Source organism: Mauremys mutica, chromosome 4 (assembly GCF_020497125.1).
Source record: "Mauremys mutica isolate MM-2020 ecotype Southern chromosome 4, ASM2049712v1, whole genome shotgun sequence".
Lineage (NCBI taxonomy): Eukaryota > Metazoa > Chordata > Testudines > Geoemydidae > Mauremys > Mauremys mutica.
The window spans coordinates 134,783,428-134,790,235 of NC_059075.1; positions in this window are offsets into that span (position 1 = coordinate 134,783,428).

The window sequence follows — 6,808 nt, forward strand, 5'->3', positions numbered from 1 at the left end:
TTGGCCCAGCCTAGCTAGTCCCTAGCTGGGCATTTTCTTTTCTTGTCATGTGCAAATCTCCACCATCCTTAAACACTCTCTCCTGATGGAGAGCCTAGTGCTTGAGCTTTGGATAAACCCACTGAGACTATGGAGCTTAACCATATACTGAATGTACTGTCCTTAAATTATTTGTAGCTGCTATGCTCGCAGAAACTCTCCATCTTTCTCAGGGATAAAGATTCATTTCTCTCTGCCCTCCCCTGTGCGTTTATTAATGATTTTCCAGGCCAGCCATGTTATAAGGGTCAGGGCTGTTATTTCTGAAAAGATAGCTGTCAATCATCACCCCAGGGGCTTCCGCAAGCCAGCCTGGTTTTCCTTCAGAAGGCAAAGACTTGATCTTTTCACTGTCTCCTGTAATGGCAATACTCGATGGGAACACCTTGCTGGTATAGGTCACAAGCGCTATGAGTTTGGAAGGCTCTAGAGCACGAAATTGGTGCGAAGTTTGGTAAAGTTGTCAGCCTCTTATTAGATATTATTATTTATCCTCTGTAGTATTGTCATCTCTAGGAGCCCCAGTGGTGGACCAGGCCCCCACTGTGCTAGGTGCTGTACAAACACAGAACAAAGATGGCCCCTGCCCCAAACAGCTGCCAATCTCTGCTCAGGAGATGCTGTAGGGCAGGAGGGAGGTGCATTTGCAGAGCTGGGAAGGGGGCTGTGGACTAGGAGTGGAAGGATGGGCTAGTGCTTATAGCATGAGCCTAGGGCATGGGTTCAGTTCCCTGCTCTGCTGCAGCCGCCCTGTGTGACCCTGGGTAAGCCCCTCTGCTCTTTGTGTGAAATGGGGATAACACTACCTATCTCCCAGGCAGGTGATACGGCACTCAGATATGAGTGTAATGTGGGTTATACAAATACCATATGTAGGGTAAGGTGCATTGCCAGAGTTGTGCAGGCTCAGCACAACAGGGGGTGCTGCAAATCAGGAGTGACGGGCATTGAGCAACCCTGAGAGAGTCACGGCTGGCTCACGAGGACAGCTGTGGGTCAGCATGGAGGTGCATGAGGGGAAACAGTGATGCAGCAGGGAGTGCTGGAGACCAGAAGGGAGGTGTGTTACCCAATCAGCATTTTGGGCTGTGACCTCTGGTCTGTGGCAGTGAGGTAAAATAAGAATAAAACATCTGCAGTCTTGGGAGAAAGAGAGAGAGGCTTAAGAGGTTGAGGTGAGACCCAGTGTTCAGGAGGGCTGGGAGCTGGGGTTTGGCCATGAGCTCACCTCTCCAGCTGGCCTTGCAAAACCAGAAACAGTTTGCAAATGTTTTTAGGATAAAGTTTGAAAAAATCCCCCCTCCCCTCGAGCACAAACCCTTTCAACCACAATGTCTCCGTCGGCCAGCAAAGGAAAAAACATAACCAACAAGCCAAGCTCTGAGTGACAGCTGCTGAACATTCCACCCAGTAAAGATGAGCCCCCTCTTCCCCGTAGACATTCCAAATTACAATGCACAATAATAAAACAATAGCACACGGGGGTCCTGGTCCATGACTGAGGCTCCTAGACACTTCAGAAATACAAATAAATAATTTTGATTACAATAGCTTTATTCAGCACATGGACATGTAAAATGCTTGTAAAGTGTGTGCCATCTCCCCGCCCCCCCTCCCCAGTGTTTAAAGTCCATGGAGGAGCTGAGGGTACTTGGGTCACCGGCTCCTAGTGAGTGTAAAGAACAGGTCGCCCGTCCCCTTCAGGGAACATGATGGTGCGGTGGAATTCACAGCACAACGACAAATCTGCATTTTTCTAGCATGGCCTTTCTGTCCATGGAGCTCTGAGCCCTTCACCAGTCTTAGCCTGCAAGGACCATTTAGTGTTATCACCCTTTTACAGAGGAGGAAACTGATACAGCAGGGAGGTGGAATGACAATACCAAGGTCACACAGTAAACAAATGGCAGAGCCAGGCATGGAACCCAGGAGTCCTGACCACCGCTCTTTCTCCTCTACTGACTAGACCATAGTGATTGTTTTGTATTGCATTATAGGTTTCTAGCAGAGCCTGGGGAAGGCACCTGGGGGAATAATCTATTGCTGAGGTAGCCAGACACAGATAATGAAATTAAAAAAGGCTGGCACCAAAATTCTTCGCTCCCGTGCAGCCAACGTTGGGCCGTGCCAGCTGGATCTTGGAGTCCAAATTCTAAATCAAACAAAGGAACCCCCCTGCATAGTCAGTTCCCGGCACCAATGGCTGCTGGAGTAGTGCTGGTGGAAGGTGCTGGCTGGACAGCCCTGGAAACTGGAGGCTTCTCTTTATCCCTAGGCAGTGGCAAGGCAAGGTTCTCCTATGCCGCCCTGCCCATAGGCATAAACTGCCGCAGGCCTGCTCTGGAGAGCCCGGTACTATGTAGTGCTGGGGTGTAGCACACAGAAGCAGCTGTTTCCTTAGTGACTTCTTGGCCTCTGCTAATTCTTGCTGCCAGTGGAAGATTTTTCCCCCATAATGCCTTTCTCAAGCTGGTCCTTTAAATTTGGCAGAGCCTGGGACCCCTTAAGAGGCCATTTTGCAACAGGCTGCAGCTTGCTGTGTTTTATGCTCTTCCCGCTGGTGCATTTTCTTTGCTGATATCTCTTTCTTATCCTTGAGGAGATGCTGGCTTATTCTCACAGGCCTGTCCCACCCCTGGTGCCTCTGTTAAGATTGACTGTGAGTCGCCCATTCGTGCAACAGGCTGGGTTTTGTGATGCAGACACCTGTCTACTAGGAATGGGGCTGAGACCCACCAACCTGTAGCCTCAAGGGGGCACCAAGCAGGAAGGAGGCAGAGGGGTGGAGCCGTGGAAGGGTAGAGAGGAGAGAGGGCTCCAGACGGCCAAAGAGGCAAGGCTGCTATAAGGCAAACAGTGATCATCTAGTCAAGGTTTAATGTATTGAATGGACAAGCATCATTCTTGGTTAGCGATGCTCTTGCATAGCCCATGCATGATCCTTACACTCTTGCTAGGGTGGAAAGGGAAAGGAGAGGCTGAGGAGCCCTGGAAACAGAGGGGGAAGAGCGGGATTTCTTTGTGATGAGGAGGAAAGAGAGCTTGAATTTCAATTGGAAGCTCTGTGGGGCATGGACTGTTTATTTGCTCTGTGTTTGTACAATACTGGCACCATGGGGCTCTGGACCATGACTGGGGCTCCTAGGAGCTATTGCAATACATATAATAACAAGTGGGGGCTCCCCCTGCGCCATGCTGGCTGTTACTCTTCTCCCCCCACCCCCCAAAAAATCCTCAAGTGGTCCCTGCTGCATAGATTGAATCACATCGGGACTCTTCTGCATGAGAGAAGGAAACAGGAGATGAAATAACGGCCCTGAAGTTCTTGCCTGGGGCAGGGAGGGGAAGCGAAGAGCCGTTGAGCTTCTGGCCCTGTTCTGATTGGTACAGAAGTGGCTTCTCCTCACCCTGTTGCCGTTTCATATACCAATTCCTGTGGCACAAGCTTGGTGGCCAACGCACTGCGTTGATGAAACTGTAGGAAACTAGGTAAGGTCACTTCTCTGCAGGGATGGCTTTAGCGGGCGTTCCTGGGTTCACTTGTGCCCACAGAAATCTGAAAAGTGCAACCCGGCGCACAGGGTGGCAGTGCCACTCAGGTTTGTGCCAATGCCCCCTGATGTAGGGCCTGCTGGGCCACATCAGAGTGGGGCTGTGACTCCATGCACCAGGTTGAAATGCCCAGAGGGGGGGAGCTGGGCCCCGCCTTGTGGAACCCACTGCTGCAGGGTAAGTGCAGAGTACACTAGCTTTCTGGCCTGCCCTTCCTCCCCTCCCCTCTGCGCTGGACCAAGATCAGGGTTGCAATACCAGGATGGAGGATGACCCCTTCTCATGTCTGAGAAGAGCTTAGTATAGTGCACTCATTGAATGGGGAGGCTCTGCACGCATTCACGTCAGGGTGTCCTTGGCAGCTCGTCATTCATTCCTCTTCTTGTTCACTACCCACCACCCTTCCCTCTTATTCCTTACCGCGCAGATTAGCTATTGGCACGGGATGCAACTGGCGGTTCCCAGTTGATTCCAAACAGCATCATTAGTGTGATAACCTCCCGCTCTTAAAAGCCTCTACATGGACCTTGGGGAGGTGCCATGGATAAAATAATACAGACAGCCTCAAATGTTCATTCCTCACCCTCAGCCTGGGGGGAATTGTGAAGGCAACTAGCAGAGCTGTGACATTTTCCAGAGATGGAGATAGTTGCTGACCTGCTTTTAAAAATCCCTTGGGAAGTTGGTGTTGAAAGAATCTCGTCACTGGTTTGCCACCATCATAGCAACTGACAACCCTGGTCCCCAGCAATGAAATTCCGTTTGAAAAAGAAAACAAGATCCCCAAAGACTCTGGATTTATTGTTTAAAACCTTTGACAAGTTTGTTAGTATGCCAGAGGCAGGAGCTTTACTGAGTTTACCGCAGGGCACTGGAGGGTAGGGGGTGTCTACACTGCAGCTAGAAGTGAGCCTCCTAGACTGGGGCCATGGGCTGGCACTAGCACGCTGAAAATCCCTGTGTGGACGTTGATTTGACGTTGCGGCCAGGGCTTGGGCTTGGTCTCTCAAGGCTGGGCACAGAGGGAGAGAGAGCAGCACTGCTTTGAAGAGCTTACAATCTAACTAGACAAGACCTGAGAAAGGTTGGGCGGAGAAGTGACAGGGCCAAGGTCACATGCAGCTCAGTGGCAGAATCAGAGATAGAAGCCAACCTCAGGGCTGCTCTAATTACACGGCTGTAGCAATGCCCCCAGATGGCAGGTACGCCAGCAAGGGATTATTGGAGTGCAGAAGCATTCTGACCATGCACCTGCCTTGGGGCCAACTTCATCACCCTGCTTGCTGCCACGGGGAAATGGGTGGGGTGGCGTGGAGCCTGGTTAGAGTGGTTTTACAGCGCCTTGCCCTGCTGGAGCACAGAGTCTAGCCTCATAGACCGCAGGCTAGGGGTACTTGGGCTATTGCTACGGCTCAGCTATGACCAACTCTGAGATTGTGCCACCACCAAAGATGGGTCATGGCTCAGAGCCCTGCAGCTGGGCTGCGAGTGGCAGATGGGTGATGGGTATTGGCGCTATCCCCATAGAACTACTATTGTGTAAGCCACTCTAGCAGCTGGGTTAAGTCTACGAGAGCAGCATAGGGCTATGATGACTGGCACCACTGCGGTCACGGCCGGCCGCTGGTCTCTAAGCCACAGCCTCAAGATTGCAACTATCCACTCCCTAGCCATCGCTGCGGGTAGGTTACAGCTCTCTCAGCCCTCATCAGTGTGGCACTGGGGACGGCAAAGGGCAGAGAGGCATCGTAAAGAGAGAGGTTGGGCAGATGGCAATAGATGGAGAGTTATAAAGAGATTGTTCCTAAAACCCTAGGGGAGAAAGAGAGCATTTATCACCTGAATCAGCCAGGGACAGGCTATCAAACAAAACTAAAAAGAGATTCTAATTTATGGTGCACAGTAAAAGTAGCCTGGGAACTGGTTATGAAGAAGAATTCATTCTCTCTCTCTCTGTGTGTATCTTTAAAGATGATAAACTACATTACGGCTCTTCCTTCTACTCACGAAGGCAGGGAAATTCACTGCCTCTTAGAATTCCCTCCAAGTTCATCGGCTTCCTTTCCTGCCCCTATAAAGGCCACTGAAACACAGACCTTTGAGCTTTCACTGAAGAGATCAAGGTCTCTGCTGCTGGGAACCAGGGACCTCCAGGCGTGGTTTGGAGTTACCATGTTGCCCAGGAGTTGTCTGGGTGTAGTACAATATGGCCCAGCAGAAGGCACATATATTCTGATGAACAGGTTAAATCAGTGCAGCTTTTCAGGTGTTTTGCACCTGCCAACAAGCGGACAGATGCTCCAGTCAGGCTTAGCCAAAGCAAGACTCTTCTAGGCAGTGGCTGCAGTTGCTGGCCTGAATTTTCACAAGTGATTAGCAATTTTGGTGCCTAACTTGTGACACCTTAAAAGGCACCAGCTTTTCAGAGGCAGCTGCTCAGCTCTGGCTGAAAATCAGAGCCCTTTTGAGATGTCCCATGTCAGGCACCTATGGTCACTTCTGAAGATTTAAGCCTACGTGTGATCTACTTGCACCTGCAGCCGAGACCCAATCTGGAAGCCTACCTCCATGCTAGGTAATTAGCTGTGCTGTATTAACATAGCACCTTACCATCTTTAATACAGTTGCCCTGGTGAGGAAGGGAGGTGCTTTTATCCCCACTTTACGCACAGGATACAAAAAGACTTGCCCAACCTCTCCCAGGAAGTCGGTGATAAAACAGGAATTTGAAGCCAGGGGTCTCCCACACCAAAGACCAGCACCCTAGTCACTGGACCATCCTGCAGCCTTGTGAGTTTAAAGGTGTCCACTCTGCCAAGCTGAGCAGATCCCTTCAATAAAATTCTGCTGCCGCTGTCCTGGTAGGAACCCGGCTATACCTTACTACCTTACGTGCTGCTGGGTTTTGTATAAACAGGGATTGGTTGTTTGGGAGGTGGAATCCAAGAGTCTTTAAGGAGAACAAAACCTAATTTTATTTAAAAATGTGTAGGCAGCCATGGACTCACCCCCTCTTGTCCTCCCCCTTAGCCACGAAGCCACTCTGCCAAGGGTTTGAGCTTTGATGGGCATCCTTGAGGCCTCAAATCACAGAATAAAAGGCCTAATTACATGCTGACAGGTGAGGGCAGCTCTGCTGACAGCCAAGAGCTGCCTTCCGCCCAGCTCTTAGGAAGGAAAAGCTTCCCACAGAAGGAGCCTTTTCTGTTTCATGTGC